The sequence below is a fragment of the Cibotium barometz genome, chromosome 42 (genome assembly GCF_041138505.1).
Source record: "Cibotium barometz isolate CiBa-2024 chromosome 42, ASM4113850v1, whole genome shotgun sequence".
In the NCBI taxonomy this organism is placed as follows: Eukaryota; Viridiplantae; Streptophyta; class Polypodiopsida; order Cyatheales; family Cibotiaceae; genus Cibotium; species Cibotium barometz.
In genome coordinates, this window is record NC_141087.1 from 31,569,857 (window position 1) to 31,582,252 (window position 12,396).

Here is a 12,396-nt window from a genome sequence, read left to right on the forward strand (position 1 = left end):
CACTTCCTGATGATTGTGGTGGGGTTGATATTGTCTCATTCTCATACTCTTCTTCAAATGTGTTAGCCTCATCGTTGTATGAATCAGATTCTTCCTCCCATGTTGACTCAAGCTCACTGTAGTCTCGTGTTTCATCAATGTCTGGGTGCATGGCACTCATCATTTATAAGGGTACAATTTTAGGGAGTTCCTCACCATCAGGAGTTACCCATGTTGTTCCACATTTACTCCAAGTGTTGATGGTGGCCATCATTTGGAGCCAATTCAAATCATCCCCCTTATTTATGGGTCTTGGCTCATAAGATGAATCCTTTCGTGAAGTTCCCACGTCACTATCCTTCTTGCAAGTGAAGCAATATTGCAAGGGAACCGAATTGATGGTGGTGTCAGAATGATTTTAAAAAATTCCACCACTTCCCATAGGATGCACGTGACTGAACACAAGGTCTACTCTCAAGATTGAGTCATCAAATTGTAGGTAGATATGGTTTCTTGCCTAGTCATGGACCATTTTAGCTTCATGCATAAAGGGTCATCCTAAGATCATTTCATAGGAGTCGGGTTGTTTGGAAAAGTCCATAACTATGAAGGTATGCTTCACTCAATGTTTTAGCCCTTTGATCTTAAGATCTCGCAACATTCCAATAGGTTTGGCGATCGCCCCATTAGCCATTTTAACCACAATGTCATAGACTTCAAGCCTTGGTCTGCTCATCTTCTCCCAACACTTTTTGGTGATTAAGCTCACTCCCGCACCACCATCCTAGACTCCCATTACAGTGATCCCTTGGCAGTGACCATAGACTTGGCATTGTCTTCGTCCATTTGAGGCTCTAGCGTGATATCATAGAGAGGATGTCTCCTGTGTATGTCTATGAATGGTGGTAATCCAACATTAAGTTCTCCATCAAGAAGAGCTTTCAATGCAACAAATAGTTCTGGGTCACCACACAAACATGCGGTAATTGTGGTTTTTGTTTTTGAAGCCATGAAGTCCATTAATTTAGGAATGTTCAACGGAGTACTCGTCACCTCTGCCATACGAGGGAATTGTTGAGACTGGAATCTCCACCTCTTCAACGGGATGAGAGATTTTGTAATCAAACATTTTTCTAGAAAGATCGGGATCCATTCTTGGGAGAGGTGAGTTTTCAGTTCCTTCCAAAATGACACTAGGAATGTCCAAGGGTTTATGGGTCATGACATGTTTTAAATTGCTAGGATGGACAGTGTCTGAGACTCGCACTTGTGTTGGTTTTGGTTCTAACTCATCCTGAGTCCTTGTAACCATATCCATGAGCTCATGAAGTTGTTCCAGATCCGTTACTGGGTCAGGATATGAACCAAGTTTGGTTTTGTGTGGGTTCTTGTTTGTGTGTTTCATCTCCTTTGGTTTCCTTAGGTTTTGTTTGTGTGTCTTTTGTTTGCCGCCAAACTCGGTCTGTGTGCTGACTGAGTCAGAATCCTCTCCAGCCTCATTCATATAGACTAGATCATTGGATGTTCCCAAGTTTACCCGTTCTTCATTTTCAGACGGTTTTCCCTCCTTTACAGATTTCTTTCTTCGGCTCTTCTTCTTTTTTGGTCGTGCTACTAAAGTAGCTTGTGCTTCCATTTTCTTCTCCACAATTGGTGTGTTTTGCACCATGAGTCTCATTATGGCATTTACAGATGGTTTAGGGTTCTTTAAGATTGCTCTCTGGTTTTGGTTTCTTACACCAATCATGTTGAGTGGCATGATGGTAGGACCAGTCTGCTGATTACAATTACAAGTTTCATTGGGCAATCCTTGATCCAATGATCTATGCTGCAATGATTGCAGGTTGCAGGCGGCATGCTAGAAGATGCAGCGTGTGCTATTAATTGGTTCTTGATGGGCATTGAGAGATCCAATGTGGTCCCTAACAATGATAGCATTGAAGAGGCATTCTCTTGGTAGTGGAGTTAATGTCTCGACCTCTTCCTACTGGTATACCGGTTTGACTCCTTCTCTAGCATCGACTACGTAGTAGTAGTCCGCATAGAGCTCTATAGAGTCATCAGTGAAGTGAGATGCAGTTTCAAGCTCAACCTTGTATTCTGGGTAATTGATAGGCTCCTTAAAACCTATTTTATTAAGTAGTGTAATCCTTGGAGATGGGGGTTGAGGTCCTAAAACTGGTAGAGGTATTGACACATTTAGAGCATTGTAGATGCCCTTTGAGATTGGCTATTGTGTCGGATGCTCAACCATGGATTGAGGCAGTGTAGAAAACACTATGGTTTACGGTTGTGGAGGCACTGGTAAAGCCAATTGTTGGGGTCTAGAAGCATTATCTAGAGCTTGTAAGCGTGTGCAGCATTGTGAGGCTTCATGACCATAGCATCCACAAAAGGTATAAAATTACGCTCTTAGGATGGGACACTTATTGGTGAAATGCCCTTGTCGGCAAATTGAACACCATGGTAGCTCCCACCTTAGGTACATATGTACATTTTCAGGAGCTTTATTGGCTCTAATTTCCTCTTGCAGCGCTTTCATAAAATCCATGAAGTTTAGTTTCGCTAAAGTGTTATCTTTAGCTGTGGGTTTGGCACTGGTGGTGTTATGCTCTAAAAGCAACAGATCTGGTATCAAAGTCTCTAACCTCCTTAATCATGAGATTATCTTCCAATTGGATGGCATTATCTATGACTTCATCCCAAGTGATGATCCCTCTAATGACCATACCATTATAGATATCCTCATGTTTAAGCCCATGGATGAATCTATCAGCAGAGCTGATTATTCAAGAAGCGTTCATGCAGGGTGCAGCGAGAGTGTCAGGACTATGGTCCTACGGAAGTCGAACCCTAGCATAAGTTAATAGCTTTCGGAGTCTCGAGAGTATTATTAGTGCTAGCGGGGTTCAGGGGTTAATGGGCGTTAGGGTTTGGTCCATGTGTGTACACATCTAAGTTAGCACGGCTCTTAAGTAAGATGGGCGGCCAGGCTAGGAGGTGTGGACACAGGCCAGGGTTTTGGTATAAAACCCAACGAGAAACCCTAACTCGTCATTATATGGTTGGGAGGTGAACCGACTTCCACCCTCTCTTCTTCTCCACGCCTAGGCTATGGCGGCTTGAGGAAGACGCAGCCGTAGCGGAGGCGTTACACTGGTATCAGAGCTAGCGGCGACCGGCGTGACCTGCACGAGAAAAAGAGCTAAACGCTGCAGCAAAAGAAACGAGCGCCGCCGCCCGTACGGTGACCTGCACGAGCGCAGCCTACACGCGTCCGCGTGAACAGCCCATAGCGAGCGCCGCCACCTACCCGTCGTCCGTACGGCCTTAGCAGACGGCCACTACAGCGGACGCCTAAGGCGGCGACCAAGGCAGACCGGCAGTCCTCGAAGGCGATCGGTGAGCGATCGTTGGCGCGCCGTTGGCGAGCGCGCGAGAATTCTCCCTTACTTGAGTGGCACAAGGGGGAGGCTTCACCATCCAAGGAGTGGGGTTTTGAACCCACAACCTCAAGCTCCAAGGCAAGTGTGCTAGCCACTTCACCTTTTCACTTGTGTTGTTCTTCTCTTCAAAAGAGCTCTACTTATTCTTTCAAGAAAGGACACAAACTACAAGGAAAGTGACACAAACTACAAGGAAAGTGACCTTTTCACCTTCTTCAATTTTCCTTCTTTCAATTTGTGAGAGGAGTTTTCTATGCTCCAAGTTTGGAAGTTTTTGGTGGACGGATCTTCAACGACATGCTACAGGCAACACACTTTTTTGCATGCATGTGTTGATTGACGACTCAAGTGGTGATTTCTTCTCGATTTCCGTGCATGCAAGAGGAATTCTTCTACGACGCTTCAATTGGAGTTCGCTTTTGAAGGTAATCCGTTCTCTATTTGTAAGCACGTGCATACCATGGCCTCAGCGGAACCGTCTCATGTTCACTTCGATTTTGAGAATGATATGCATGATGTTAGTGAGGCACACCCTTTGGGTGGTGGTGTGGGTGATTCGCGACAGGCCGTTGCGCCTGATCGGGATGACAACATGACCGATGCCGAAGGGGGTGCGAGTCCAATAGATGATTATGGTTTGGTAGACACGGTAGAGTTTGGGCGTCTCACTTCAAGGGTAGTTGCACTTGAGCGCACTATAACAAATGTCAATACCAATCTCACAAACATGAGCACGCTTTTTACTGAATTTATGGCACGTTTTGCAAGTGGATCGGCGGCAAGTGGAGGGCCTATTCCGATAGTTATGCCTCCTCTTGTTCCAAATCCTATAGTAGAATCTATTGCACCATCTGCAACGCAGGAAGGGGCTATGTTGAAAAACGTGAAGCCGCCTGTGTTTAAGGGAGAGGAGCGCGATCGTAACAAGGATGCGGTCCATACATTTTTACACAAGTGGACGGACTTGCATCGCTTACGCCGCACTCCCGCTGCTGTTATGGTCACTGAGACGAGTCTCACACTTGAAGGTAAAGCCTACAAGTGGTGGATGAGTCTACCTATTGAAACTCGCCCTAAGACTTGGGAGGAGTTTGCGACAGCATTTAAAAAGGAGTTCTTACCACAAAACGAGAAAGATCGGAGTTGGACAGCCTGGGACAAGTGCAAGATGGAAGGTCTTACACTTAATCAGTATGTGTCCAAATACCGTGAAGTCATTCTCAAGCTAGATGGTTTGGACGACTTTCAAAAGGTTCGTGGGTTTGTTAGAGGCCTTGATAAAGAATATCAGGCAAAGGTTAAAACCCAATATCCTAAAACTTTGGAAGCGGCTATCCAAAGTGCCCTTATCTTTGATGACACCATGGATAAGAAGGGCATGGATAGACCGGCCAAATTCAATGGCTCGCAATTTAATGCTAATAAGCGTAAACTTGCCAGCAATTCTACTGAAAACACAAAGAAGTCTAAAGGGTCAAGTGGTCCGTTGTCTTCACAAGACTTTGAACGGGCCAAGAAGGAGAAACTATGTTATCATTGCTTAGGTAGTGATCATGAGAAGAAAAATTGTCCACAGTTGCCTCGCAAGAATAAGGATAAGGAGAAGGTCAAGGAGAAGGCTGTACACATGGTGCAAACACTTCCCTTGGATGCTGATCCTAAGTATTCTGCGGTAGAGGTTTCGCACACTGCCGAGATGCATGAGTGTAATCTCACTGCATCTATGTGGCAAGAGACAGTTGGACCACATGATTTGGTCCGTATGCATGGCTCCATTTATGGTCATCGAGTACGTATTCTCATTGATGATGGTGCCACGCACAATTTCTTGAACTATGCATTAGTTAAGAAATTAAAGTTGCCGGAGACAAAGAGTTCTCATCGTTATGTGGTGTCCACCATTCAGGGGGATGATCACGATGTGTGGGATACTCTAGTACGGCAAGTGCCTGTGTTTGTGCAAGAACACACTATGGTTCTTGACTTCCAAGTGATGAATATGTCTCGTGCGGATGTCATCTTAGGACGGGAGTGGTTGTATGGGTTAGGGTCATCCCTCAAAAGGAGTTATGAACATAATACGTTTACGTTTGAGGCCAATGGTAAGCATGTTTTACTTATTGGGGAACGTGATGTACCCCCAACACCACTCATATGTAATGCCGAACTCTCTTTTTTGGAGCATAGTAATCAAATAGAAGAAGTCTATTTTTGTTATTGTGTGTCTCAAACTAGTGGGTTTGATGTGCATGATGTTTCTTCTTCAAATGAATCTTCCTCAGCGATGCCTTCTTTCTCTTTACCTTCTTCTAAAATCTCTTTAAATAATCTTAAGCAACCAGTTAATGCTTTGTCTTTGCAACAACTGTTACAAGAATTTAAAGATATTTTTCCTAATGAATTACCAGAGGGTTTGCCACCCGAACGAGCTTTGCCTCATCGCATTGATGTCGTTCCGGGCACCAAACCAATTAGTAAGCCGTCGTACAGGCTTAGTGTGACTGAAGCAGCTGAGGTGGAACGTCAGCTTGCTGACTACCTTAGTAAGGGCTTCATTCGCCATAGTGCTTCACCATGGGCATCGCCCATTCTTTTGGTGAAGAAAAAGGATGGATCCATGCGCATGTGTGTGGATTATCGCTCCTTGAATGCGGTAACCATTAAGAACAAATACCCGCTACCTAAGATAGATGAGTTGTTTGATCAACTCAACGGTGCGAAGTATTTTTCTAAAATTGATTTACGTTCAGGATATCATCAAGTGCGTATTAACGCTGATGATATAACCAAGACTGCGTTCCGAACTCGCTTTGGACACTATGAGTTTTTGGTTATGCCGTTTGGGCTTACTAATGCCCCGGCAACGTTTATGACGCTTATGGATAGCGTACTAAGGCCGTACTTAGGCAAATTTGTCATTGTCTTTCTTGATGACATTTTGGTCTATAGTTCGACTTTAGAAGAGCATTTGGAACACTTACGAAAAGTTTTTCAGTTATTACGCGAGAATGCACTTTACGCGAAAGAAAGTAAGTGTGAATTTCTCAAGGATAGCATACAATACCTAGGTCATGTAATTTCTGCAGACGGAATTGCTATGGATGCTAGTAAGGTTGATGCTATTATGCGATGGCCAACACCTCGAAGTAAGGAAGAACTTCAAATCTTCTTGGGAATGGCAGGATTTTATCGCAAATATGTGAACGGTTATGCCAAGATTGCCGCTCCCATGACTGATCAATTGAAAGGTGCGGCAATTACCTTTCAATGGCGTGAGGAGCAACAACGTAGCTTTGATAAGCTTAAAGTTGCTTTGGCTACAGCTCCCATCTTGGCAATTGTGGATCCTCAAAAACCATTTGTGATTGAAACGGATGCCAGTGCTAAGGCAGTGGGTGCGGTTCTCATTCAAGATAGTCATCCTGTTGCCTATGAGAGCAAGAAGCTCAATCGTGCTCAACAAAACTACTCAGCTTATGAGCGTGAGCTCTTTGCCATCATATATGCCTTACGAAAATGGCGACATTACTTATATGGTGCACAATTCGAGCTTGTTTTTGATCACGAAAGCATAAAGTGGTTTATGAACCAAACAGATTTGCAGGGTCGAAAGGCCAGATGGGCTGAGATCCTTCAGGAGTATGATTGCAAGCTACGCTATCGCAAAGGACGTTACAATATTGTAGCTGATGCTTTGAGTCGTATGCCGGAGATTAATTCGCTGCTATTCACAGAGTTGAAAAGCGAATTGTTAGAATCTTTACGAGGCAAATGCAAGCAGGATTCAACATACTCAAAGGTGTGGAATCATGTTCAAATGAGGGGTCCCTCTCACTCAAACGGTAGTGTTTCCAGTTCTTCCACACATGGTTCTTCTTTATCACAAGATGAACTACAGCGATGGAAAAACTTTTCCATCGATGATGGATACTTACTCCACAAGGGGAGAGTTTGTGTTCCATTGGACTTAGACACTAGGCGCCAAATTGAGTGTCATGATAGTCCAAGTGCAGGTCATGCGGGCATTCGCAAAACGTATGCTCTCGTAAGAAAGCATTTCTATTGGCCTGGACTTCACAAGGATGTTACTGACTATGTTCTGCAGTGTCAGAAGTGTCAAGTGAACAAAGCAGAACGTCTTAAAGCTGGCGGGTTACTGCATCCATTAGAGATTCCTGACGGAAAGTGGGAAAGTATCTCTATGGATTTTATAACGGGCTTGCCCACAACGAATCGTGGACATGATGCCATTTGGGTAATCGTGGATCGATTAACCAAGCTTTGTCGGTTTGTGCCTACTAAGAAAACAGTTACAACTCCAGAATTGGGACGCCTTTTCGTGGAGAATGTTTACCGACTTTATGGCTTACCATCCAATATTGTCAGTGATCGCGATCGCAAGTTTAACAGCCATTTTTGGCGAGCAGTATTCAGTAAGTTGGGTACTATGTTGAACCTTAGTACAGCTGATCATCCGCAGACAGATGGTCAGACTGAACGGGTTAATCAAGTGCTGGAAGATATGCTTCGGGCATATGTCAGCAAAAAACAATCTGATTGGGAGTCTTATTTGCCTATTCTTGAGTTTGCTTACAATAGTGCAAAGCATGTCTCGACAGGCTTTAGCCCTTTCATGTTGATGTATGGTTTTCAGCCACGTTCACCAGTGTCGGTGGGACTGGCGAATGAGAAAATCAGTCAGGTTAAGGATTTTATCCAAGACCATATGGATATGTTGCGCCTTGCACGATTAAATGTTCGTCAAGCGCAAGATCGTTACAAGAAGTTTGCGGACCAGAAACGTAGGCCACTTCACTTTCAAGAAGGTGATTGGGTGTTTCTGAAGGTACCAGAAAACTCCGTCAGTTTAAAAACGGGTCCCGTACCAAAATTGTCGCCCCGATTTTGTGGACCGTTTAAGATACTCAAGAAGGTGGGCCTAGTAGCCTATAAACTTGAGTTACCAGCACATTCCAAGGTTCATCCCATCTTTCACGTAAGCCGTTTGAGGAAACGCCTTATGGGTCATGAAAGGCCGGTGGATGATTCTTTCTTGGTAGAATATGTGGAACCCCCAATACTGCCTCATGAACCAGAAAGAGTATTGGATTATCACATGTTACGTACTCGCCACCAAGTTCGGAAACAAGCTCTTATCAAGTGGAAGGACCGTCCAGAGGAAGGCTCCACTTGGGAAAACATTAGTGTGATGAGGAAACGTTTCCCCACTTTTGTTTTCGAGGACGAAAACTCTTTTCGAAGGGGGGAGTAATGTCAGGACTATGGTCCTACGGAAGTCGAACCCTAGCATAAGTTAATAGCTTTCGGAGTCTCGAGAGTATTATTAGTGCTAGCGGGGTTCAGGGGTTAATGGGCGTTAGGGTTTGGTCCATGTGTGTACACATCTAAGTTAGCACGGCTCTTAAGTAAGATGGGCGGCCAGGCTAGGAGGTGTGGACACAGGCCAGGGTTTTGGTATAAAACCCAACGAGAAACCCTAACTCGTCATTATATGGTTGGGAGGTGAACCGACTTCCACCCTCTCTTCTTCTCCACGCCTAGGCTATGGCGGCTTGAGGAAGACGCAGCCGTAGCGGAGGCGTTACAGAGAGTTCAAATGTTTACGCGTCGGCTAATGAAATCTCTAACCAACTCCCCTTCATCTCTCTCAGCTTTGTGTAGCTGTGAACCTACACTCCATAATGCCCCTTCTCACACGAATTGCTTTAGGAACAATCTTCTAAGAGTCATGAAGTTCAAGCTTTCCTTGACCCTGAGAGTTATGTACCAATCCCCAGCCTTACCATCTAATGTTAGACTAAAGGCATTGGTCTTGGCAACCTCATTATGTTCTCCTAAGGCCTCACATACTTGATCAAACACCTCAATGTGTCTCCTAGGATCTCCATCTCCAATGAATTTATGGTTCAGTTTTACTATTTGAGCAGCCTTTCCAAAATTTTATCAGCTACCACCATCTCCCACAAAAGTGAAAAGATGCAGGGGGGAAGAGAGCTTGAGCTCTTGCAAGCACACACACACACTCACAAAACCCTAATAGAGAACACACAAGGTGAGAGGCTGAAAATCTTCTTCTTCTCTACTCAACACTCAACACTCCATATACAAGAATAAGAGTACACACAATATGAAAGGTACTCAACCAAATACATACACGGGTTCTCTATAGTGTGAACCCGACTAAATGAGCTGGCGCTATAACTATGCCAGTCTCTAGAGTGGCTGTCACACAGCCTGTCATCCCACTGGCCGCATATCACCCAAGATCTCACCAACCATGCCAGTGGTGTAAGTGCGGGGCCTATCCCCCAGGCGGGTCATCAGTGTCCACCGCCTCACTAGAGCTCGATATCTCAACACTCCCCCTCGAGCTCAACTCCATCTCATGTACACCAAGTGAAGCCCTGAATCTGCGGAGCTTCTCTGTACCCAATGCTTTGGTGAAGATATCAGCTACCTGATCCTCTGTGCTGACATAAACAAGGTCAAGGTCTCCTGCCAAGACCTTCTCTCTGACGAAGTGGTAGTGGACCTCTATGTGCTTCGTACGAGCATGAAAGACTGGGTTCCTGGCCAACTGTATACTACTAATGTTGTCACAGAAAATGACAACTTGTCTATCCACTGATAGACCCAAATCTGCAAGTAGCTTTCTCAACCAAGCTACCTCACATGCTGCCATAGCAGCTCCTCTGTACTCGGCCTCTGTACTCGATAGAGCAACCGTAGGTTGCTTCTTGCTGCTCCAAGTCACAGCAGCACTCCCCAAAGAAAACATGAATCCACTGGTAGATCTTCTATCTGAGATACTACCAGCCCAATCAGCATCTGTGTACCCATGTACACATATCTCTGTCCCAGTCTCATAGAATAGTCCACAATGCAAAGTAGACCTCACATACCTCAGTATGCGTCTCACAGCATCCAAATGCGGTTTCCGTGGAACCTGCATAAACTGACTCACCAACCCAACAGCATAGCTCAAATCTGGTCTGGTGATCGTCATGTAGATCAAACTTCCTACTATGCTCCTGTACATAGTAGGATCCTCCAAGATCTCTCCTGAATCTGCACTCAACTTGCCATTCTGATCCAATGGCACAGAAATAGGCTTACAGCCTGTCATACCATACTTGGACAACATGTCCAAGCCATACTGTCTCTGCAGTAATCCAATACCATGTGGTGACTTAATCACCTCAATGCCCAAGAAATATCTGAGCTCCCCCAGATCCTTCATCTCAAACTTCTGTCTTAGCAGAATCTTTACATCAAAGATCTCTGCATCATGGTCCCCCGTAATGATCAAGTCATCTACATAGATGACAACAAGCACAACTCCTCTATCACCATGTCTCACGTACAATGAGAAATCTGCATTGGCTACATGAAAGCCAATAGTGACAAGATATTCAGAAATCTTGTCAGACCATGCTCTTGGTGCTTGCTTTAAGCCATACAAGGCTTTCTTCAACCTGCAAACATGCTCGGGGTGACCCACATCCTCATAACCAGGTGGCTGCAACATATACACCTCTTCTTGCAAATCCCCATGCAAGAATGCATTCTTTACATCCATCTGATGTAAAGACCATTGCTTTGACGCAGCCACTGCTATCACAACTCTCACCGTTGCCATCTTGGCAACTGGGCTGAAAGTTTCTTCATAATCAATCCCATATGTCTGCGCATATCCTTTGGCTACCAATCTAGCCTTGTACCTGTTTATGCTTCCATCACTGTTATGTTTGACTTTGTACACCCACTTGCATCCAATGGCTTTCTTGCCTTCAGGCAATTGCACTAAATCCCAAGTTTCATTTCCATATAGTGCATCCATCTCCTCATCCATAGCTTTCTCCCAATGCACATTTCCAACAGCCTCATCAATGCATGTGGGCTCAACAACCTGCACAACCTTTGCCATATATGCATAGTGATGTGCCACATAACCATCATATGTAAATCTCTGCACAGGGTTCTTCACTCTCCCTGATCTTCGCAGCTTTTCATTCATGGCTTCCATAGCCTTCTTTACACCAGGTGTTCTCATAGCTGGGATCCCAAGCTCCTCATCAAGGCTCATATCTGAGCCACTGGACTCTCCATCAACATGAGAATGCCCTGCAGAAATGTCAGGCATACCAAGGGGCTCAACCACTTTCTCTTTTCCTTTACGTGATGTACTAATCACATTTGCAGGGCTGGTATTATGACGCAGCCTGCCACTCCATGGTCTATCAACAGACCCACTAGATGAGGACTCTCCTGGTCCACTCAAAGACTGTGATTGCTGACCTGCATTCTGTGCAACCACACTTCCACTCAAATCAGCCCCAACAGCTTCTTTTCCAGCAGCATACCAGCTGCTCATCTCATCAAAGACAACATCCCTGCTTACCCTCAACTCACGTGTAGCAGGGTTATAACACCTGTATCCCTTTTGCTCAAGGGAGTATCCAATAAACACACATTTTTCAGCTTTTGGATCCAGCTTAGTTCTCAACTCATCTGGCACATGCACATATGCAATGCATCCAAAAACTTTCAGATGAGATAAATCTGGTTTTCTGTCAGTAAACCTCTCCTCTGGAGTTACATCATGTATGGCTGCAGTTGGAGTCCTGTTCATGATGTATACTGCTGTAGAAACAGCCTCAGCCCAATAGCAATGCGGCATATTTTTCTCTTCCATCAATGCCCGCGCAATCTCAGCAATGTGCCTGTTTTTCCGCTCAGCAACTCCATTTTGCTGCGGAGTGTATCTGCATGTATACTGTCTCCGAATTCCATTCTTCTTCAGAAATTCAGAGAACTCATTGGAGAAGTATTCTCCCCCTCCATCTGACCTTAGGCACTTGACATATTTTCCTGTTTGCTTTTCAACCAAAACTCTGAAATTCTGAAAGTGAGTGAAAACCTCACTCTTCTCCTTCATGAAGTATACCCA